Here is a 25562-nt window from a genome sequence, read left to right on the forward strand (position 1 = left end):
CCACATCAGTGGTAAGGGCCTAGATAGGTAGCCATCTTGTGCTGCATTTCTAGGCACATTAACAGAAAACCGGATCAGACTCACAGCAGCCAGGCCTTGAACCAGCACTCTGATACGGGATGCTGGTATCTCAAGTGGTGGTTGGATCTAATGTGTGACAATGCTGGCTTGTTCTACCAAAGCTTTTGGAACATGGTATTATTTGGTCATATGGAGTTACAACCAAGAAGAAAGTGTTCAAGCAGAAAATTCACAATTCTCAGAGAAAAAACAATATTAATAAGAAATCACTTAATAAGACTGTAGACATGGAAGATGTGACCATTGATAGAAAAACCAGAGTAATTGTGAAATACGATGTAAATACAAAAATATTTATGCTGCAAGTACAAACTAAAGTATGTCATATCAGTTTTCTTTACATTGAATTAATCTATTATTGACTGACTGCTGAAATTTAATTAAATAACTTTTTCCTGAATGTCACAACTGTACTTTAGTAAGCTCGAAAAACTGTAACATTTTCCTACAGATCAGGATAGATGGAAGCAGTTAATTTGCTTCTATGGAGTATCCTAAAATTAATCTTCTGGTGTCTTCCATGCAAATTTCATTATTATCTCAACTGGAAAGGATCTCAATGCAAATCTAAAAGGCAGAGTCACCTCTACTAAGAAAACCAAGTCTGCAGAAGTGAACATATTTGTAAGAGTCTGTCTTGTGCTTTACAAGAAAATATTTGGGCCGGCACCGCAGCTCAATAGGCTAATCCTCTACCTTGCGGCGCCGGCACACTGGGTTCTAGTCCCGGTCAGGGCACTGGATTCTGTCCCGATTGCCCCTCTTCCAGGCCAGCTCTCTGCTGTGGCCCGGGAGTGCAGTGGAGGATGGCCCAAGAACTTGGGCCCTGCAACCAAGTTCAAATAATCTATATTCTCTTTTATTTATTTTTGAGGTAACTTTTTATATATTTAGTAGGCTTCATGTTCCACTAAATAGAATCCATCAAATAAAAAGCAAAAAGAAGATAGTTTAGAAAGGATATAGGCCAAGGCTATAAGCACCTGGCTCCTGCCATCAGATAAGCGCGGTGCGAAGGCCGCAGCACGCAGGCCGCGGCGGCCATTGGAGGGTGAACCAACGGCAAAAAGGAAGACCTTTCTCTCTGTCTCTCTCTCTCACTGTCCACTCTGCCTGTCAAAAATAATAAAATAAAAAAAAGAAAATATTTAATTGATTTTTGCTTGTTTCTTTTATGTCTTGCCAAACTCTATTAACTGTAAATCATGAAAGAAGTTTAAGATACAACTTGGGATAAAGTAAACATATATTTCCTCCATATGTCCTTAATAAATCTCCAAAACAAATATAAGGCCAAACATATACATTTTCAGAAGAACAAATCAGTTCAGGGGAAGCATGCTTGGGTAGAGAAACACATTATAAATACTAATCTTCTATTGTCATATTGCAAAGTTTTATGCTTTCTTCTTTTTTACATTTTACATTAAAATCTAAGGAATTGTTTAAAAAGTGACTTAGAAAGATGACCAAAGGCAGCTGCTGATTGGATAAGACTTAGTATTCATATTCTTATGTCATATTTGAGGTAACATGGGTTCATATTATCAAATAATGGCAAATATGGGCTTAGTTAAGGACAGACTTTCCTAGGAGGAGTGAGTTCTGTAGTAGGATGGAAGACTTCTCTCTCTCCTCTTCTCTCTCTCTCTCTTTCTCTTGCCCCCTTCCATTCAAATGAATGACAATAAATAAATAACAATTAAAAACAACACATATTTTGATGCTTATGTTCATGAGTGGAACTGGAATAGGATCACATATCACTGGCAGATCTGTGGTAGTACACATTCTGGAGCACTCTAATCACCGAATATTAATGTAACAGGGCCCAGAGATGGTCAATGCACCACCTAAGACATTGAAACTAGTGGTTAAGCTCCAACCACAGCTGAATTAGTGGCATACTGTGTTAAAAGCAACAGTTTTGTCTCCTAGGCTTCATATCCGAGTCATGGCACCATTATGTCGCTCCCCCTCTTCGCGGAGGAACGACACAGAACCCTGCACTGTTCTTTTGTCTGCTCGGCCCTTCCCGGGTTTGCTGCTGGTTCTTCCCGGGTTGGCTGCCGACCCCTCCACCTCCGTGGAAGGGCGACTCCCCCTGCCACTTTCCCCACTTCCGCGGGGGAATGGCACACCGCCGGCCGGCTCTCTCGGGGGCTGCTCAGATGTTCCTCAGGTGTTCCTCTTAGATGTTCCTGGTGCATGTTGTCTCTCTCCTCCTTTATAGTCCTCTTCCACCAATCCCAACTCTGCTACCCACACGCCGAGCACGCTGCTCTCCTCCAATCAGGAGCAGCTCCTGCAGCTTGTCAAGTTGGTGAAAGGCAGCTGTGTAGAAGCTGTTTACTCCTCTCCCAGCGCCATATTGTGGGAAAGCAGATGCATAGAATAAGTCTTAATTCCAGTAACTTAGTCTAGTCCGAGTTGCTCCCCACAAGTTTCAGGTGTAAATATATATGTACATGTACTTGGTATCATTATTGTTATGATTATTCCACAACCCAAATATATTATTAATGTGCATGCGAAAGAAAGTATCATATCCATTTTCTTGCTATTGAAAATATGAACTCTACATAGAGCAAATGAAATCTATCCTAAACTTACAAGAGAATACTTCCTTTTGGATACTAAGTTGATTTTTGTAAAAATACTTATTAACAGCTCAAAGTGCTGTTGAAGAATAAGGATGAAAATACTTAAAGATTAGATAGTAAAATCTCCATTAAAAATATGGATCGTAGGGGGCCGGCACTGTGGCATAGCAGGTAAAGCTGCCGCCTGCAGTGCTAGCACCCACTATGGGTGCCACTTTGAGGCCTGGCTGCTCAACTTCTGATCCAACTCTCGGCTATGGCCTGGGAAAGCAGTAGAAGATGGTTCAAGTCCTTGGGCCCCTGCACCCACGTGGGAGACCTGCAAGAAGCTCCTCACTACTGGCTTCAGATTGGCAGAGCTCTGGCCATTGTGGCCATTTGGGGAGTGAACCAGCAGATGGAAGATTCTCGTTCTCTCTCTCTTTTTCTCTCTCTCTGTGGCTCTGCCTTTCAAATTAATAAATGAATCTCTAAAAAATATACAGACCTCAGACATGAACAGACATGTCACCCAAGACATTAAATAAACATATGAAAATATGCTTAGTATTATATCACTAGGGTATTTAAACAAATGATATACCACTGTACAACCATCAAAATGACCAAAATAAAAAAACACAGTTAACAAATGCTGGTGACAATGTTGAGCAATAGAAACTCATTAATTTCTTTAGAAATGCAACAGTGTTGAGAACCTTAGAAGGCAGTTGAGTGGATTCTTAAAAATGTCAGACTGTTACTTAAAAGTCCCACAATATTATTCATTGGAATTTATCCAAAGGAGTTGAAAATTAGTGTCTAGCCTTTTACTGCCTATGTCAAAAGTTGGAAATAGACAAGATGTCTTTCTACAGGTGAATAGACATATAAACTGTGATATATCCAGAAAGTGGAGTATTATGCTGCACTAAAAATCAACTATAAACCTTTAAAACACATGGAGAAAGCTTTAAAATGCCTATGTAGAAATGAATGGAGTGTATCTGAAGAGCCTGCATACTGAATCATTCCAACTGTGACATTCTGGTAAATCCAAAACTATGGAGATGCAAAATATCCGTGGTTGCCAGGGATTAAGGGAAAGGGAAGCTGAATAATTGAAGGGTAGAAATTTTAGGACTGTATATTGGTTCTGGATGACGCTATCACTGTGAATACATATCTTTGTACATTTGTTAAAAAATGAGAGTGAAGAAATAAGAATTAACCCTATTTTAGATCACAATCTTTTGGGGAATGATATAATGACCTATTTAAAATCAAAAATGGCAAAAAAAAAGTTTATTTAAAGTGTTAGTAATTGCAATTCGAGCACACAGGTTCAGATAGCTCTGACTCGGTATTTCGTGGAAAGTAAGGAAAGAAGACTGTAAGAGTCACTAAATGTTGAGAAGGAATTTTGGCTACATGATAACAGACCTCTTTTAAAAATGTTTAAGCGGAATGTAAATGCCTATCAAACAAGAGTCAAATAACCTCTGCATATGCATCCTGATGGTCTGGCATAATAGGATTACTGGTCACTTCGATCTTTCTAGGTGTTTGTATCTTTACTACTGTTCATAATGTTGCAGTGAATGTGGGAGTAGAAATGTCTATCTGATGCAAGTATTTCATTTTTTATAGAGTTTGATAGATCATATTGTAGTTCTATTTTTGTTTTTTTGAGGTAAATGTACATAGTATTTTACATAATAACTGTTAATTTGCATTTTCACCAACAGATGCAAGAGTTTCCTTGCCTCCATATCCTCACAAGCAATCATTATATTTTCAATAATAACAGTTATGTTTTTAAGTTATAGTTCTCTAATGCTTAGTTATGCTATACATTTCACATATATTCAATGGACAATAGTATGTCACAGATGTTCGGAAGAATTAATATGACAAGATTGTTGACATTACTCAAAGCAATCTATAGATTCAAATTTCTGTTAAAATTCCAACATTTTTGATAGAAACAGAAAAAATTCTAAAATCTCTGTATAACTACAATAGTCCCCTAATGACTAGTGTAATCTTGAGCAAAATGAAGAATACTGGAAGTATGAAACTACCTGATTTCAAAATCTACTTTAAAACTATCATAGTCAAAATAACATGCTGCAAACAAATCAAACTCAGACCAATGGAACAAAATAGAAAGCCCAGAAGTGAATCTACACATGTACAGTCCAGTAACTTTGAACAAAGATGACAAGGAGTAAAGAGGAAACACTAGCTTTTGAAATTTTTTTTTTTTAATTTTAACTCCCACATATTAGGGAGAACATTCCTGTTTGTATCAGTATTGCTACAAATGTCTTTTTCTCAAACTTTAAAAATATATTTGTGAAACCAGTGATTAAGACTGACATGCTACTTTAGTTTTAACGATCTGTGTTTATTTTCAAATTCATTGTGTGTTTGTGAAATGCTCATTTTCTCACTTGATAAATGTTTAGAGCTTTTACTAATATTCCTGGTGAACTAGGGTCTTTTCACATTTTACTTGTCTAACTCACTATTTAGTGGAGAAGTAAGCCTTTAACTATAATGTAAATTAAAAATATGTAAGCTCTAAAACTAAAAAAGAAAAGAAGGAAGGGGGACATGGAGAGAGAGTGAGAGCAAGAGAGAGAAAGAGAGAAAGATGGATGGAAGAAAGGAAGGAAAGATGGAAGGAAGAAAGGGAGGGAGGGAGAGAGGGAGGAAGGCAGAATTGTTCGGAATTTTGTTGTAGTAATTATCATGCACGTGATGTGACCTGAAGAACCTGATGTATTAATAAATTCATTTAAAAATCAACAAAAAACAGAAAACAATTGTCTTTTCAGTAAATGGCATTGAGACTGACATTAACCCATAACCTCACACTAAAAAATGAGCTCAACATGGACTCAATTTCACAATAATGTGTTAATAAGAATAAAATGTAGTCTTAAATAGCTAACATTTTATGGTTTGGCAATGTATTTTTTTTTAAGATTTATTTATTTATTTGAAAGGCAGAGTTACAGAGAGAGAGAGAGAGAGAGAGAGAGAGAGGCGTTCAGCTGCTGGTTCATTCCCTAAATGGCTGCAATGGCCAGAGCTGAGCTGATCTGAAGCCAGGATCCTAAAGCCTCTCGGTCTCCCACGTGGGTGCAGGGGCCCAGGAGCTCAGGCCATCTTCCATTAAAATGTGGAAAGTTGCCTGACTACAAGAGATTGGTTTGAGTTTTTTTTTTTCCTTTGTATCATAACAACCTCTAAAATAGTATCTTCCATAAAGATAGATAGATGCTAGACACTTTCACAATATTGCAATTTTAAATAATTTCAGAGAGACTACTTCTTAAATGCTGATATGTATGAACTCTAAATTTCCTAAGTAACCAATTATTTATAAACAATGGAAACTCCTTCAGGAGTTAAAGATTTATATTTTCCTGGTGACTCACAATGCAAACACTATTAGAGAATCTTAAAATGATTTGTGTCGAGGTGGGAGTGTTCCTAATGAATTCTGGGACTGCATCCAGGGATTGAGGGTCACATTTTTCTATTTATTTCTAGCTGAATTTCATATTTTACACTGTTTTTGTACTGATGGTTACTAAAGTACGTTTTTTATAAAATTAGTATTTTTTTTGTTTTCCAGGCATTTATTCATTGCCAGTTACTACAATGGATTTTTTATGTCATGGAAATTTGTTTCTGTTTAATAAAACAAAGTTACTACTTGGGTACAATAAGATGGATGTAGTAAGAACAAGATGTTCTCATAAAATACAACAACAATAAAACAGGAAAAGCAAAGAAAAATAATAAAATATGTGTATGTGTAAATATACATATATGACTAGGTAATGTTTAATTATATTAGACAAATAAGTTCTGTAACTAGAATATATGGGATAATCTTCTAAGACCTTATAAAATGTTTAATATTAAAAGCAGAGTTTCTTCACTTCGATCAAAATTTTGAGGTATTTTTACTGTTGTTTGAAGTAAGTGCATTTGCTGGTGTTTGTCGGTTTTCTGTCATTATGCACTTTATTTATTTTTCCATTTATCAGTGTGACACATGCGTGTTAAACACACAGCAGAAAGTGAAACAAGCTTGCCAACTAGAAAGGGATGACATCTAAAGGGCATCCTTGTAGAGCGAATTATTACCTTCAGCTCATGGAAAGGCTGTTTTACGTAACTTCTATAGAGAGCACATCACTTAACAACTAGATTCAGCTACCCCACTCTGATTTTAGAAAATGTGCTTCTTCATCACAAAGTTCTTATTCTCAAGTTCAGCAGTAATTTAATGATGGACAAACACTGATTTTAGTGAATGATACAGAAATGGAAGTATCTGGGGTTTTGGGTGAAAATTGTTTACTCCCAACCCCACCAGCTGTGGCACTGGCATCTGATATGGGTACCTGTTTGCTTCCCAGGTTTTCCACTTCTGATCCAGCTTTCAGCTAATGTGCCTGGAAAGAAGCGGGAAATGCACAGGTAGGTGGGCCCCTGTACCCCGTTAGAGACCCAGAAGCAGCTCCTGGCTTTGGACTGGCCCGGCCCCAATGTTGCAGTCATTTGGGAAGTGAACCAGAGGAGGGAAGCTCTCTCTGTCTCTGTTGCGGCCTTCTGAGGAGTGAGCCAGCAGGTGGAAGATTCTCTCTCTCTCTCTCTCTCTCTCTCTCTGTAACTCTGCTTTTCAAATAAGTAACTAAATCTTTTAAAAATGATTAAAATGTTTTATGCATATATGTAATATATATGTTTTGGGTTGCCATGACAACTAAAATGTATACCTACTTAAAACTTATGTAGGGGCAGACGCTATGGGTAGTGGGTAAGGCCTGTAGTACCTGCATCCCATACGCACACCAGTTTGAGTCCTGGTCGCTTCACTTCTTATCAAGCTCTCTGCCATAGCCTGGGAGAGGAGTGCAGCATGGCCTAGGTCCTTGTGCCCCTTCTTCCGCATGGGAGACCTGGAGGAGGCTCCTGGCTCCTGGCTTTGGATCTGAGCAGTTCTGGCCTTTGTGGCCATCTTGGGAGTGAACCAGGGGATGGAAGACCTCTCTCTCTCTTTCTCTCTCTCGCTCTGCCTCTCTGTAATTCTGCCTTTCAAATAGATTAATAAATCTTTTTTTTTTTTTGACAGGCAGAGTGGACAGTGAGAGAGAGAGACAGAGAGAGAAAGGTCTTCCTTTGCCGTTGGTTCACCCTCCAATGGCCGCCGCTGCAGCCGGCGCACCGCGCTGATCCTGGCAGGAGCCAGGAGCCAGGTGCTTTTCCTGGTCTCCCATGGGGTGCAGGGCCCAAGGACTTGGGCCATCCTCCACTGCACTCCCTGGCCACAGCAGAGAGCTGGCCTGGAAAAGGGGCAACCGGGACAGAATCCGGCGCCCCAACCGGGACTAGAACCCGGTGTGCCGGCGCCGCAAGGTGGAGGATTAGCCTATTGAGCCACGGCGCCGGCTCGATTAATAAATCTTAAAAAAATAAAAAAAAACATATATAAGTTAATTATGGATACTATTAAATAGACTGTACCTTCCCAGGAAAAGTTAAGATAACAGGATGTTGAATGAATAAATTTTGTAAGCATTGCTTCTATGCAAGAAGCTAATGGTCAAAGATTTTTTGCTTTGCTTTGTTTTGCTGCATGTTGCAGAGGTATCAAACACTTATTTGTCAAATGATAACTAATAATATGAATTCAAAATGATGGAAATGTAAGTCAGCCAGCACATAATCTTTCCAGTTGTCATTAGCCATTAGATTTTTAAGGTGGCTTTCTTTTTCGATTTTATTTAAGATTTCAAGTTTCATGTATTTCATGTATATAGATTTAGGAACATAGTAGCACTCCCTCAACCCTCCCTCCCACCCAAACTTCAACCCTTCCTCCTCCTCTCTTTCATATTCCCACTATTAATATTTATAAATCTATATTCAGCTTACTTAGTGATCGTACAGTTAACCCTACACAAAGTAAAATGGTTCAACAACTAGTATGAACCAAAAAGAAAAGGAAAAAAAAAAACACACTGTTCTTCAATGGAAGAGACAAGGGTTGTAAACAATGAAGGAATCTCAAAATGCCTATTTCTCTCCAATACATTACATTTCAGGTACTCTATTGGTTACCTTAGATCAGGAAATAAAAATATAACAACTCTCTTTTGGGGTCTGGCTTATTTCACTAAGTATAATTGTTTCCAGTTGCATCTAGTTGCAGGATTTCTTTATTTTTCCCTCTGATAAATACTTCATAGTGTGTGTGTGTGTGTGTGTGTGTGTGTATATATATATATATATATATATATATATATATACCATAATTTCTTTATCCAGTCAACAGTTGATGGGCATCTGGGTTTATTCCATACCTCAATTATTATGAATCGCGCTCAGTGAACATGAAACTACCGATAACTTTCATTTGATGATTTCTTTTGGTTTCTGTGAATTCCCAGGAATAGGATGGGTGGATCACATGATAGGTCTCTATTCAGATCTGAGGTATCTCCATACTGTTGTCCACAGTGGCTGTACCAGTTTACATTCCCATCAATGGATAGCACCTTTTTCCCCACATCCTCACCAGCATTTATAGTTTGTTGATTTCTGTATGAGAGCCATTCTACCTGGAGTGAGGTGAAACATCTCCAAGGTTTTGATTTGCATTTCCCTGATGGCTAGTGATCCTTGTTTGGTTCTGGATTTTAAGGGGAATGCTTCCAACCTTTCCCCATTCAGTAGGATTCTGGCCATGGGTTTTTCATAAATTGCCTTGACTGTGTTGAGGAATGTTCCTTCTACACCCAAATTGCTTACTGTTTACCGCATGGAAGGCTGTTATATTTAATCAAATGCTTTCTCTGCATCTGTTGAGATAATCATATGATTTTTGTTCTTCAGTTTGTTAATATGATACAGCATATTAATTAATTTGCAAATGTCGAACTATCCCTACATACCAGGGAAAAATCCCATTTGGTCTGTGTGAATGATCTTTCTGATGTGTTGTTTAATTCCATTAGCTAAGTTTTTGTTGAGGATTTTAACATCTGTGTTCACAGGGATATTGGTCTATAGTTTTCTTTCTCTGTTGTATCTTCTTCTGGCTTAGGAATTAAGGCAATGCTGGCTTTATAAGAAGGAGTTTGGGATGATTCCATTCCTTTCAACTCTTTTGAATAACTTGAGAAGAATTGGAGTTATTTCTTCTTTAAATGTCTGGTAGAATTTAACACTGAAGTCATCCGGTTCTGTGCTTTTTTTTTTTTTTTTTTTTTTTTTTTTTTTATATGGGGAGGTTCTTTATAACCGATTCAATTTCTGTCTTGGTTATTGGTTTGCTTAGGTTTTCTATGTCTTCATGACTCAACTTTGGTAGATTGTATGTATATTGAAATCTATCCATTTTTTCTAGGTTTCTTGGTTTTTTCATACGGCTCTTTCTAGTAATTCCTGTTGATTCTTTTTATTTCTGTGGTATCTGTTGCTACATCTCCTTTTTCATCTTTGATTTTATTGGTTTGGCTCCTCTACATCTTTTTTTTTTTTTTTTTTTTGGTTAGTTGGGCCAATGGTGTATCAATTTATTTTTTCAAAAAACCAGCTCTTCATTTCACTGAACTTTTGTATTTTTTTTTGCTTCAATTTTGTTTATTTCTTTTCTAATTTTTATTATTTCATTCCTCCTACTAATTTGGGGTTCTGTTTGTTGTTGTTTTTCTAGGTCCTTGAGATACGTTGATAGCTCACTTATTTGGTACCTTTTCAATTTCTTCATGTAGGTACTGATTGCTATAAACTTCTCTCTTAATTCTGCTTTCGCTGTATCCCATAAGTTTTCATAAGATGTATTGTCATCTTCATTTGTTTCCAGAAAGTTTTTGATTTCTTCTACGCCCACTCACTGTTCATTCAGGAGCATGTTGTTCACTCTCCATGTGTTTGCATATGATCTAGAGATTCTTGAGTTGTTGATTTACAGTTTCATTCCATTGTGGTCAAAGAAGATGCATGGTTTGATGTTGATATTTTTGAATTTCCTGAAAATTGCTTTTGGCCTAGCATATGTTCTATGCCATAGGAAGTTCCTATAATCATTCCCCTGTCGTGATAAAAAATGTAAATGTATTAATAATTTCAGCTTTGAATAACTCTTATATATTTCTGAAAATCAAGGCTGTCTCCTAATAGCAATTGCATACTGGAAACTTAAAATATTGTTCTATAGGCACTAACCTAGTTTAAAACACTATCCAGCTTCTCAATCTATCTCTGATTTGGTTCAAAAACAGCTTTTACATGAAAACAACTTGAGTAAAAAGCATGAAGAATGAATTTATGTTTCATAATAAATAACAATAATCATTTTACAAGAAAATCTAATTTTAAATACAAGTAAAATAACTATTTTAAGAAAATCTAAACCAAGGAAATGAAAAAAATGATGTATTGCGATTTAGACACTGCCCCACCATTATGTATTTTACTTGATTCCAATCTAGAAATGACTGAATTAAGAAACAGCCAGAAGGCATGGATACACATTGGAAAATCTTTCCTCTTTTTAGTAACTTTTGTGCCTGCTTTGAAGTGATCATTTGTCTCATCAGCTAATCCCCAAGCAGAGGGCATGTCCTTTCCACTTGTGAATTCTCTTACATAAGTTGAATTCCCTCCTTGTCACCTCAAGCCAATAAGTACTTTATTTTCTTTTTGCTTGTTGTTAGGAAAAAGAAAAGAAAAAGATAATCAGTTCATGCTACTTGCTTAGCTGTCTGCATTTTAATTCTGGACAATGAGCGAGTATCAGAGTGCCCTTATGATATTTTGCACAAAAGGCTCAGTGTTCACGGCTCTACTCAGAGAACCTAAAATAGCAGTCAGTAAGCAGTGACATACTGACAGTGTTGTGGTACTAAAGGCACAAGTGTCTGCAACTCAGAGCAATGTGGTGCATGGAAAGTTTGCTGAGGAGCCTGTGAGGATATAAGAAAGCTCTTTCCTACAACTCCTCTTGCATCTCACACAAAGTTTGAACTTCAGAATCTTCAGAAATCCTACGACTTGAAGCTACCCAGGTAAGTCTGTGACAGTCAGGCTTATTCTGATTTATATAAATCCTGTTTTAATGAATAGATTGGACCAAAAAGTACTTGGAAAACTTGCGAGTCTGCACTTCATCCAAAAAAAAAAAAAAACTTTCTAAATATTTTGAACTCATGGTGTGCTGACTCTCCCAAAGCAAGACTATGCAGGGACCATCTTTCTCTGCATCTTAGATTGAGTGGCAAAACCTGAATGCATCCTCAGAAACCCAGATCTTAAGTATAGTGAAGGGTAGTAGGGCTCAGTAGCTTTTTCTTTCTCCAGGACTTTATTTTGTATCTATCATGTATTTTCCTCTCTACCAACAGCCTCTATGAAGAGTGAATTTGTCTTCCAGAGTTTCCAGACAGTATTTATTTAGGAAATAAATATTTTTAGTTTAATGGTAACATTTTTTAGTAAATGTTATTCTGAATGAAACTTTCCACATGCCTGAATAGCACAGTACTTAAGTTAGCAAATAGTTTGCTGCTTATTATTTATCATGTTTTTTGTCTATCAAACTTTCTACTAATAGTTAAGAATTCTTAAAGAACAAAATTTAAACCATTAAAATGCGATAAAATTCTATCAAAAGCAAAATATTGGGTATTATTATAATTAAAAATATTTCCTAATGTGTGTATCTGCATATGTACAGTTAGCTATGTGATTATTATACCCATTGTACATAATGTAAAGGCTCATTCATTAAATATGAAGGGTATAAATGTAAAATTAAGAAAATAAAAAAATGTAAAAGGCATTAAATACTATTTAATTTCACCTTTGGTGCCATTAATTTCTGTGGTTTTCTAGATTTTATTAATATTTCAAAGTAAGTTTCCAAAATGAATTTATAAATGTATAAGTAGAATATTTAAAAAATGAAGTATTCAGCAACAAAAATATCTAAATAGAATGCAAATGCTTGTTTTTAGATAATGCAAATTTATACTTTAGCTCTATACATATTTGAAACAATGCACTTGTTGATAAAGCACTTAGAATTAACATTAGAAATTTAATAACTTTTCTATTTATTGTTTGATATGTACAATATAAAAAAACTATATGCATTATATAATTTTACCTCAAATTCTAAATATTTCAAGTATTTTACATATCACAAATATAGATGCTTACCATATTTTCTATTTGAAAATGGTTATTTTCAAAGTGACATGAACATTTCTATTTATTTGTATAATAATAATTTAAGTTTTTTCTAAAACAATAAACATTTGAAACTTACAATTCAAGGATTATTCATAATTTTTAAATAGCCTGTTCATGTACAATACAAATCAATTGACTTCTTTTTCTACACATGTGTTTATTTTCAACTTCAAGCTATATAAAAACTAATAAACTATATAAGATCACTTTATAAATTATAACTGTATATTACAGTGTCATATTTTAGTAATGTCTTTGCTTTATTTATGCTTTACTGAAACACTTATGTGTGCACACAAATGTACCCACAACTTCATGCCCCTGATTTTTCTTAAAGCATTTTTTACCAACTAATACTTTTGTTCTGTTATATTTGCCACTTTGGAATCTTTCCAAAGTACTTATCCCCAGGAAATATTTGTGTTCTGCTTCCAAAATAATTTTATTAAATTATAATAGATGTAAGACATGTTTCCACAATGTATACAAATGTCTTTCATGAATTCAATTTTATTAATGTTTACTTATATAAGGTTAATGAATTTTCTTTATTTTATATATACAGATTTAATAGTATAATACTTCCCACCCTGCTCTCTTTCCTGCCCACACTTCTACACTCCCTCCTTCTTTTCTTCTTAGTTTTCTAAAATGTTTGCAATGACATAATCAGTTTATTTTATAATTGCAAGCTTAGCCTTCCACCAAATAAAGAATTCAACAAGGAGTGTAGACAAGGGCAATAAACAGCATCAAGTCTCAAAATGTCAATTTCATTCATTGAGAAATCAGACCCATTTTCCATAAATTTCTCATAGTTTTGTTGTAAGTAATTTGAATACACACTGTTTTCCTGTCACTCATTGTAACCATGGATTCGTTCCCTGTCACATTATGATTAAGGTGTTATAGGGAATTGTTTAAATCGTTGTAGGGAATTGTTATTGAGTTGTAATGTGATATGGATATATGTGTTACCCTGTTTAGAAGGACATATTGACCTTCTGAGATGCCTTCTTTTTGTTCAGATTTATTGCTACTGACCTAATGTTTGAAAATAGTGCTGGTAAATAAGGGAAAAATGGAATTTTTATATTTTCTCGTCAGATGATTTTCTTTAATATCCATGGTTTCCTAATACCTGTATTTTCTCTTTTCATTACAAAATGAGTAGTAATAGGTATGGAATTGAATCATAACCTTTTGAAATTTTCTGTCAGTGTTGAAGACAACTCCATGATTTGAAGATGAATTACTTGTGCCAATGTGATGAGAAAGGTGATTCACAGGTTAAAACCAAAACAAGGGGAGGGCATTTGATACAGCATTTAAGACGTTGGTGAAGACACCCGTGTCCCATAGCAGAGTGCATGGTCCTGCATACAAGCTTCCTGCTAATGTTTACCCTGGCAACAGCAGAGAGTGATGACTGAAATACCCAAGTCCCTGGCACCCGCATAGGAAACATACTGAGTTCTTGGCTCCAGGCTTCAGTGGGCCTGGCTGTTGCAGGCAATTGAGCGAACTGCTTGATGGAGCATTCTTTCTCTCTCCTCTCTCTCTTTCTCCATCACTTTCTCTCTCTCTCTCTCAGTTACTTACATACTCTTACTACCATTGAATTGAGAGACTCCAGCTAGATGCTCTAAAAGCTGTTTTTCTAACCTCATTACAATTCAAATTTGTTTCAAATGATGCATGCCTTCTTGAAGATTCTGGTATTATTAAGAGATTCATTGTTTCACTTTACACAATGCTTTGGCTTTAGAAAAGAATCAAAATTTTAGTCATAAACTGTCACATTAATTACGCAACAATCACATTCAGAATCTTCAAAGTTAATCTTTAGATTAAAGCAAAGTACATAATATGCAGAAACCCTACTTGGACATTTCAAATCAAATGGGAAATGCTATTTTCTACAGTAGCTGATCAACATACAGCATCAAAGCATCCAAACTGTACCTGTTGTTTAATTCCAAGAATCTATATCACACATGGGCTCTGTAACTTCACAAGATAGTATATTAAAGCGAGAGCAATTTTGGCATACCACCACTTAAAAGATACACATCCCACATCAGAATGCCAGTTCAAGACTTGGCTATTCCACTTGCAATCAAGCTTCCTGCTTGTGAGGGACACGTAGACTGCTTCTATCTCTCTACTGCTGTTAGTAATGCTGCAGTGAATGTGTGAGTAGAGATATCTATTTGATGCAAGGACTTTTTTTTATAGAGTTGGTTAGATCGTATTGTTCACAGAAATAAAGTGGAACAGAGGTTTAAAGATAATGATTTAAATTTGATATTTGAAATGCTTTGTGGAGTATGATTCTGTAGCTTTGGATATTACGGATCATCTTTGAAGCCATGAACTCTAGAGTAGTTTATGTGGAGAATGACCAAAAAAAAAAAAAAAAAAAAAAAAAAAAAAAAAAAAAAACACCCTTATAAATGAACAAAATGAAAGAATAAAACAAAATTTGAAAAAAAAATCTTGAAAGCCCATTTTTTTCTTTTTTATAATTTTTTTATTTATTAGACAAGTAGAGTTACAGACAGTGAGAGAGAGAGCCAAAGGTCTTCCTTCTGTTGGTTCACTCCCCAAATGGCCACCACTGCTGCCACTGCGCCGTCCGAAGCCAGGAGCTGGGTACTTCCTCCCGGTCTCCCATGCGGGTGCAGGGACCCAAGCACTTGGGCCATCCTCCACTGCCCTCCTGGGCCATAGCAGAGAATTGGACTGGAAGAGAAGCAACCGGGACTAGAACCTGGCACCCATAAGGAATGTAGGCGCCTCAGGCGGAGGATTAGCCATGTGAGCCACGGCGCCGGCCGGAAAGCCCAGTTTTCATTAAATAAGTCAATGAACTGAGATAGAAATTATTGAGGTGAAGGAGGAAAAAAACGATTTGAGAAGTCAAGAAAAGAGGACTGGGGCTGGCTTTGTGGCATAGTAAGCCACCAACAACACTGCATCACTGCATCCCTGGCAACACTGGCATCCCATGTGGGCACCAGTTTAAGTCTCGGCTGCTCCACTTCCAATCCTACTCCCTGTAATATACCTGGGGAAGCAGCAAAGATGGCCCCTGCACACATTTGGGATACCTAGAAGAAGCTCTTGGCACAAAGCTTCTTCCTAATCAAGACCCAGCCCTTGTGGCCATTTGAAGAGTGAGCCTGCAGATGGAAGACCTCTCTGGCTCACCTTCTCTCCCTCTGTAATCCTATCTTTCAAATAAATAAAATAAATATTTAAAAGAAGAAAGAAAAGGGAGGATTTGTAAACAGAGCAGAGTTATGATGAAGGCATCAATGTGCATTGACATTGTGATATTAATTTCAAAAAGAAAAGAAAGGAAAATATGCATTAAAATTGTTAAAGAAATAAAGGGATCTTGATCTGGTTGCATTGAGGAAGAAATCTAGAAAATGCTGTGCTGAAGAAAGATGAGAGACCATGGAGACAGTGAGTAGACATCTATTCTGTACAGCATTTCCCCTCATTTCTTTGGAATCCAGTTTTGGGTGTTGTGCCTCTGTAATTAATTATCTAAATCTGTGATCTTCTCTGCCCTGGGAATACTTCTTTGGTCTTCTTACTTAGATATATTTCCGAAAATTATCCTCCAAGAGTTTTCCACCTTTAAGAAAGTATCTTGGTTTTGTATTTGCTATTACCTGAAGGTTCCATGTGCAGAGCATGCTATGCTGCTTTCATGGGAGGATTATCTTCTCTCATTTCTCAATGGACTGTATGCATTTATCTTTGTATTCATTTATTTGGTTCTCTATCACCTCTGAAAATTGTTACTGCTTCATTTTGGTCGCATTTGATGTTTTCTATTTGCTTTTGCCCTTTTTCTTTCTCTTGCAATCTCTCCCCAAGTGGAGCTTCATTTAAATATGGGAAACACGAAGTTAAAGAAATTGCTTGCAAAAGTTCCCTAAATATTATTGTGACTTTTCAATGGACAGTCTGTATTTTTCCACTAAAGATAAATAGGTAGGTGGATAGGTAGATAAATGTAAAATTCTAAGTTGCTTGAAGTCTTTCATGTTTCTTCTAATTTCTACTTGGATATGATCATGGCTCTACACAATAAGAATTTCAATCTTCTGATCTTTGGATTTTCTTAGGCCTTATAACTATTGATTGATTCATACCTATTTATTTCTGTTGTAAAATTCTGAATTTTCAGATAATAGAATTTGTTCCCTAGCATTAGGTATTAAGTATGAATTATTTAAAAGCAATCTATGATTATGGAATATCTCACTCTATACATATAAGGCAACTGCTGTTTTTTCCCAAACTTCCATAATTTATTTGTGGGTTGTTGGGGTCTTCAAATACTACTTTTTTCATCAAACCTTATTTAAAGTGTTTACCGTCCTGAAGTTTTTTTGTTACTATTGTTATTGTTTAAGTGAGAAAAGTATTTGTTTGTTAAAAATAATTTATTACGTTTTGACTGACAATCAAGGGAAGTATGGGATGTTCATTGTATTTCCCTTAACTGCTGTTCAGTGGAATACTTGCATGTACTCCACTTTTGTCTTCACACTGCATGAATTCACACATGCATATGGGATTAAGGACAGGGTTTTTATTTATTCAGGCACAGTTTTCTTATGTGTAATGCAACTTTAATTATGCCTGTTCATGAAAAATAAATAGATCTAGCTACTTGTGAAGATAAATTTTACTTAGGACCAATTAACAGATGAGTGCCGTAAAACAAGACAGTAATCCAAATTGTCACAGTTCCTCAATTCAGTTATATAGATATGATAACCTAATGCCAAACAGGAACTGTGACAGGATGAAGAAATAGAACACTTTTGAATTTGCTATTATCATATGCCATATGATTATATGAAAAAGATTATATGAAAAAGATTATAATGGAAAAATTATGAAAATGTATTCATTGTCACTTGTTAAGGACACATAACAAATTTGAAACTGATATTTGCTAATTTCCTAATTCCTATTTTGTGAAAAGCATAATATTTATATCAGCATGTAGGTAGGTACAGGTGGAAAAAAAAAACTCCCAGACATTGCTGATATTCCTTTGAAGTTCAATATAATTTTAAATTATTAAAAATATACCTGGAAAACACATGACATTTGTTAACTTTAGATAAAAAATTTTGAAAAAAGAAAAAAATATATCTAGAAAATAGGAATCAAAGTTCTCTTTTAACCCATCACTTTAATTTCTGGACATCTTTACTAGAGAAACTTGCTAACATGCATTCAAAGAAACACTCACAAAGTTGTTTATTGAACATTGTTCGTAAGTTGAAGATGACTGGAGCTACCTCAGTTTTTGGGAGCTATGTAGACTTATATCAAGTGAAATGAATATCCTAGGTGTACATATATCAGTGTAGGTAAATTTAAATCACTGATTGAATATTGAAGTTGAGTAAAGTTCTATGTGACTTATAGTTGTTGCAGTTTTTAAAATGCTGAAATCAGTTTATATATAAATAATTATAATTCTTAAAGCCAAGTAAATAAATCTCTTCATATACAGGCTAGTAAGTGTGTTTTAAAGATTGAGGTATAAGGTATAATATTTAGCCATTTAAAATGAATTACACTAAAACATAATAGCACAATAATCTCTGGAAAGTTTTGTAACACTCATTGTGCTTCAGATTAAAAACATGGACAAAGATTGAACATCCAGTGACCACTGAATTTTACATGGAATTATAATTTTTTCAATGTGCATCTATAATAATATGTTTATTTATATCAGGGTAATTAAAGTATTATGAAAAAATTGTGCATAGATTTTTTTTTAAAAAATATGATTTATTTTTATTTATTTAAAGGCCAAGGAGAGTGAGAAAAAAACTTCCATTGCAGGCTCAGTACTCAAATGTCTAAAATGTTTGGGGCTGGGTCAAACTGAAACCAGGGGCCACGAACTCATTCCAGGTCTTCCACAAGTATGGCAGGGACCCAACCTCTTGAACAATTACCTGCTACTGGAATCAGAAGCAGAGAAAGGATTTTAACTAAAGCAATCCCATATGAGATATGGGCATTCCAAGTTGTACCTTAAACATTGTGTCAAATTTTTCCACCAAAAACTGTAAAGGAATTTTGAAAATGTTTTGCAACAAAATGAGTATTTTTTGTAGTACCTCACCAGCAATTTTTATGCCATTTAAATAATTCCTACTGTTGCTTGAGTCTCAAGATATTCTACCATAAATAATTGAGAATAATTCTCCAGTACATGTATATCAAAAATTATTTTTGAAAGTATTGCAATTACTACTAATACAGAAAAACTCTTTGAATTTAAATTCATCTTTTTAAAAAAGATGTATTTACTTGAAATTCAGAGTGATAGAGCAAGAGATTTGCATCTGCTGGTTCACCTCCCAGATGGACACAAGCGCTGAATCTGTTCCAGTCCAAAGCCGGAGCACAGAACTCAGTCCAGGTCTCCCATATGAATGACAGGCGTAGAGAAGCCAAGATCACACCAACACTGCCTTGTGGGATGATGGCATCACAAGACACAGCTTAATGCCCTGTGCCACAATGCCAACCCCTCATCTTTAATCATATATGTCCTTTTTGTATTTAGTACTGTTAATTACTTTCTTATTACCGAGCATGAAAACAGATATTTCTTTATAATCACAAATTAACACTTTTATTTGTCTCATTTTTAACTATGACATGCTTAATTTTGTGTTAATATGAATAATTTGCAGTATGCTTGCCACCTCATAGGAATATTGCATATGCCAATAACTATATTCATGTATTTGTGTATCTCTGTGCCCATTCGTGTGAACAATAATCAATAATGATTCCAGAAGAAAAAAAAAGTAAAGTCCCAACTAATTAGCTAAGGAAAAAAGGTAATATGCACTTCAGGAAAAACACCTGAAATTTTTTTTTTCCAGAAAATCTTAATTTTAAGATTTTATTCATCAGATATCTGAAAATGAAGATTTCTTACAAGTTTGTGCTTTTAATGGGTCACCCAACTAACATTAATATTTTATATATTGTAGGAATGCATGTGAAATATCCTGCCATTAAATGTGCAAACAGTGAGTCTAGAATGCACCACAAAAATAAGGAAATGACAGAAAATATAGAACACAATTCAAAATGAAAATTTTAAGCATTTGTTTCTAAAAATTGTGAAGGAATGACAGAATGACTAATGTAGTACCTAAAGTTGTGGAGCAAATATTTTAGAAAAACTAGTGATGAGCTGAATTGAGGAAACCAAGCTTTCACGAAGACCAAAAATAAATTAGCAGAATTAAAGTTGTGAGGATTTGTAGCCTAGTTATAAACTCTAGTGTCTTATCTGGGAAATGGCTTACCTCAGACTGTCCTCTGAAATTCCTGGGCACACAGCATTTCTCCTGTATGCTGTATGCAACCTCCTGTATTCTCGCTTTCTCCTGTGTTTTCTTGAGCAAGGCATTTTTATCCCTTTCTTTACTCTGATATGTCTTCACTCCAGCTATGATCTGTAGCTGGCTTTGCTGACTCTTTCTCTCATGAGATTATGTAAACTCTTATTGATCTTATTTCTCTTTTGAAATTGAGATATTAAGTATCTCATCGGATTTCAAGGAATGAGAATACATGAGTTAACACTTATGGTGCTAGGGACATCGTTGATGATTTTATTAGCTTGAATGATAGTCCATTTTATGTTAATGAAATAACTTTCCAGTTCTCAGGAGTCTTACACCACAAAATATTTAGTGGGAATAAGTAGGGGTGCGGCATTAAACTTCCACTGTCGACTATGACCTAAGCTTGGAGGACAAGCCACTGTCTCATAACTATAGCATCTGATTGTAATATACAGGGAGCTAAAGACAATAAAAAATTCATAAGCTATTCAGGATCTCAGTTCTAAACTAATAGACATCACATTTGTTCATATTTCATTAGCAAAATTAGTAACAACATAACCTAATTTTTTTGGAAAGAGGGACATCGGTAAACAATTGTATACCTAAAACCATGATCAAAAGATACTAGTTTTTTTTAATTCTCTTATTATTTTATATCTTAGTAACAAACATTTCAGCAGAATAAACATTTAGAGTTTCAAGATCACTAGCAATCAGGGAAATGCAAATCAAAACCACAATGAGGTTTCACCTCACGCCGGTTAGAACGGCTCACATTCAGAAATCTACCAACAATAGATGCTGGAGAGGATGTGAGGAAAAAGGGACACTAACCCACTGTTGGTGGGAATGCAAATTGGTTAAGCCACTATGGAAGTCAGTCTGGAGATTCCTCAGAAAACTGAAGATAACCCTACCATAAAACCCAGCCATCCCACTCCTTGGAATTTACCCAAAGGAAATGAAATTGGCAAACAAACAAGCTGTCTGCACATTAATGTTTATTGCAGCTCAATTCACAATAGCTAAGACCTGGAGCCAACCCAAATGTCCATCAACAGTAGACTGGATAAAGAAATTATGGGACATGTACTCTATAGAATACTATACAGCAGTCAAAAACAATGAAACCTGGTCATTTGCAACAAAATGGAGGAATCTGGAAAACTTCATGCTGAGTGAATTAAGCCAGTCCCAAAGGGACAAATATCATATGTTCTCCCTGATTGGTGACAACTAACTGAGCACCAAAGGGGAAACCTGTTGAAGTGAAATGAACACAATGAGAAACAGTGAGTTGATCAGCCTTTGTCCTGACTGTTGATGTACAATGTAATACTTTATCCATTTTAGTATTTTTTTGTTCTACTTAATAATATTGGTTGAACTCTGTAATTAACACACATTATTCTTAGGTGTTTAAATTTAACTGAAAAGTGATTCATTGTAAATATAAGAGTGGGATAAGAGAGGGAGGAGATGTACAATTTGGGACATGCTCAATCGGATTTGCCCCAAATGGTGGAGTTAGAAATGTGCCAGGGGATTCCAAGACAATACCATCAAGGTTGCATGTACCAATGCCATCTCACTAGTCCAAGTGATCAATTTCCATTCACAATTGATCATACTGATACATCTAAGAGTCAAAGGGATCACACAAACAAGACTAGTGTCTGCTAATACTAAAAGATAGAATAAAAAAGGGAAAGAACGATCCAACATGTGAAGTGGGATGCACAGCAGACTCATAGAATGGCAGATGTCCTAAATAGCACTCTGGCCTCAGAATCAGCCCTTAAGGCATTCAGATCTGGCTGAAGAGCCCATGAGAGTATTTCAGGCATGGAAAGCCAAGACACTCGGGGGAAAAAAAAACAAAAAACAAAAAACAAAAAACAAAAAAAACTAAATGAAAGTTCTCTGTGAGTGAGATCCCAGTGGAAAGAACAGGTCTTCAAAGAAGGAGGTACCTTTCTCTGAAGGGAGGAGAGAACTTCCACTTTGACTATGACTCTGTCAGAATAAGATCGAAGTCAGCAAACTCAAAAGGCTTCCATAACCTTGGCAACTCATGACTAGAGCCTAGGGAGATTACTGATGCCATAAACAAGAGTGTCAAATTGTTAAGTCAACAACAGGAGTCACTGTGTACTTACTCCTCATGTGGGATCTGTCCTTAATGTGTTGTCCAATGTGAAGTAATGCTGTAACTAGTACTGAAACAGTATATTATACTTTGTGTTTCTGTGTGGGTGCAAACTGATGAAATCTTTACTTAATATATACTATGTCGTTCCCCCTCTTCATGGAGGAACGACACTAAGCCCTGCCTAGGCTTCATATCCGAGTCACGGCACCATTATGTCGCTCCCTGTCTTCGTGGAGGAACGACACAGGACCCTGCATTGTTCTTTCGTCTGCTCGGCCCTCCCCGGGTTTGCTGCTGGTTCTTCCTGGGTTGGCTACCGACCCTTCCACCTCCGTGGAAGGGCGGTTCCCCCTGCCACATTCCCCAATTCTGCGGGGGAGCGGCACACCGCCGGCCAGCTCTCTTGGGGGCTGCACAGGTGTCCTTCAGATGTTCCCCTTAGATGTTCCTGGTGCATTCCGTCTCTCTCCTCCTTTATAGTCCTCCTCCGCCAATCCCAACTTGGCTGCCCACACGCCGAGTACGCTGCTCTCCTCCAATCAGGAGCAGGATCAGCTCCTGGAGGTCATCACTCAAGTTGGCAAGAGGCAGCTGCGTAGAAGCTGTTTTCTCCTCTCCCAGCGCCATATTGTGGGAGAGCAGATGCATAGAATAAGTCTTAATTCCAGTAACTCAGTCCAGTCCGGGTTGCTCCCCACATACTAAATCTATCTTATTATATAAAGATAACTGAAAATGAATCTTGATGTGAATGGAATGGGAGAGGGAACGGGAGATGGGAGGGGTGCTAGGGAAGTTATCGGGGGGAAGCCATTATAATCCATAAACTATACTTTGGACATTTATATTTACTAAATAAAAATTTAAAAAAATGCAAAAAAAGAGTTTGGAACAATTTATGAAATCCTAAAAGGCTGAACTCTAACACATTCTTAGAGTCATAGTGTGGACTAATTAGGAGAAGATGATAACAATTAAAATTTGAACTTTAGAAGAACCAATTTCAACTAAGTAATTTTATTTGTAACTTTGTAACTTTTGGAGGTGTTTGGGCCTCTATATTTTGAAATTTTCATTTGCTGCTCCTTACACAGTTTTTTTGTTTGTTTGTTTTGTTTTTTTTTTTTTCCTGTCCAATTGGTCGTGAAGTTTTTTCAATTACCCTCCAGTTACCATTGATTCTCTTACTCATATTATTCCTTTCTGGATAAGAGAATCAGTGTGAGTGTTGAGTCGGGTCAACACCTTCCAGCAGGATATGTGCAGTCAATATTGCAGGGTGCTCAATGGGAGAAAGAGAAAAACCATTTCAATGTCCTGTAACTGTAGATGTCTCTTAGCATTTATTAGAATATTCAAAGCATTTCCATAAAAACGAACATTGTTATCATTAATGATTAAAGTCACACTGTAAAATAAATATAAATACAAAGGCAGGTAATGAAATGTGAAATAAGATAATGGGTGGTAGATATTTCCAAAGACATTCAGCCAGAACAATTAAACCAGGAGTTTATTTTCTTTAGTTAACATTTTTATAAAATTAATTTCCTTACTTCTGTTGTCAAGGTATTAAATAGATTCATGAAAATATAGAACACCTTTTTGAAATGAGTGTTGAGGCAATGTATGTATAATAAAAGTAAATTCAAGGTATAGTATAACACCTTCCAACAACCATTATGCCACTATTCTCAAAGATATGATAGTGGTGCCTATGAAATAAAAAAGGGGGAGGGGTAGCAGTTAATAGGCACACAATTGCTTCCATTTTTAAATTTTTATTATTAACCCTTAACTCAGAAGATAGAACAGTGAAACATTTCTAACTACTTCCCCAGCAATAATAGTGCCACTCTTGACCTCACAAGCCATATCTTTCTATGTGTTTCACATTAAAGATATATAGAATTTGCTTGCTTCAAGCATTTAGATCCTAACGTTTCAATATAAGAAGTTAGATGTTCTTCTTTTCATTGATGGAAGGAGTCTTTGCAGTTTATCTTTCAATAGCTTTGTAGAATAAGTTTTCCTGTAATTTTTGAAAGCTTTAGAACTTCCTAATTACCACAAATTGTAAATCTTATGACATATCATTTTGGCCAAACCTACTCAATAGCTTTCTAAAGATGGAGACATTATATTAATTGCCATCTGCTTTCCTCTGTGAGAAGCTGGGCTTGGTGGAGCTCATAGTGCTGCATTCCACAGCCATCCAGAATGCATTATATTTTATACGTTTTCACAGATGGAATAATTATCTTTATATAACCAAGAAGAGGTCATAGAAAAGACAATTACTAATTAGATTCCGTCTCAAACTGTATAAGTGCATAGATGATAATATTTTTCATCCCTTAAGTCATAATTAGTCTTCTTTGAAAATATAATTGTTCTGAGTCACACTGGGATCATTTTCAGCTTCTATATGTCCATGCACTATCATGTATTGCTTCAAGCATAACAGTGTTTATTTGTCATAGTCACTTAGCCATGCTTAGAAATAAAATAATGGTATTCAAGTACCCTAAACTATTTTTACAAAGTCATATAAAACTCTGTGTGTATATTTTTCCAGAAATAAAAAGAGCTGATCATTCAAATCTGTGAAATATTGAAATGAATAAATCTTTAACATCCATCTATTGGCAGCTATTTTTTTTCTGAATGTAGCAAATATGTAGAGTACACAAAGGAGCATCCCTTGATACACACCCAGCTAAACTGACATCTTGTGGTTTGATTGTTGTTGTCGACCCTTGTCCAACCCCGTGAGGAACAGTGACCTATCTGTCTTATACTTGTAGAATTATTTTCTGAGAAGAGCATTTAGCCTGTGATTGTAGTGTAAATTGAAATCGTATTTTTGCAAAACAATTAAAAGTAAAAGAAAGAAAGGAAGGAGTCCGAAGGGAGGAAAGTATCATTGTATTCTTGGAATCTTATCTGTGAAACTTTTGAACTATGATCTGAGTATATATTAATAAATAAATAATTACAAACATTTTAACATAACATCTACTTTATATGAGAAAA

General features: G+C 35.8%; 1 protein-coding gene across 3 annotated transcripts in view; it reads left to right on the forward strand.

The window, feature by feature from the left end:
• Positions 1-11409: 11409 nt before the first annotated feature.
• CDH19 (cadherin 19) overlaps positions 11410-25562 on the forward strand; it is an 86873-nt gene continuing 72720 nt past the window's right edge. For 2 of the 3 annotated variants that reach the window (XM_070049866.1, XM_070049867.1), the window contains exon 1: positions 11410-11761. The gene's annotated coding sequence lies outside the window, so the exon portion shown is untranslated. The remainder of the gene's footprint in view (positions 11762-25562) is intronic. The other variant, XM_070049868.1, reaches the window with a different exon arrangement.

Source organism: Oryctolagus cuniculus, chromosome 10 (assembly GCF_964237555.1).
Source record: "Oryctolagus cuniculus chromosome 10, mOryCun1.1, whole genome shotgun sequence".
Classification (NCBI taxonomy): domain Eukaryota; kingdom Metazoa; phylum Chordata; class Mammalia; order Lagomorpha; family Leporidae; genus Oryctolagus; species Oryctolagus cuniculus.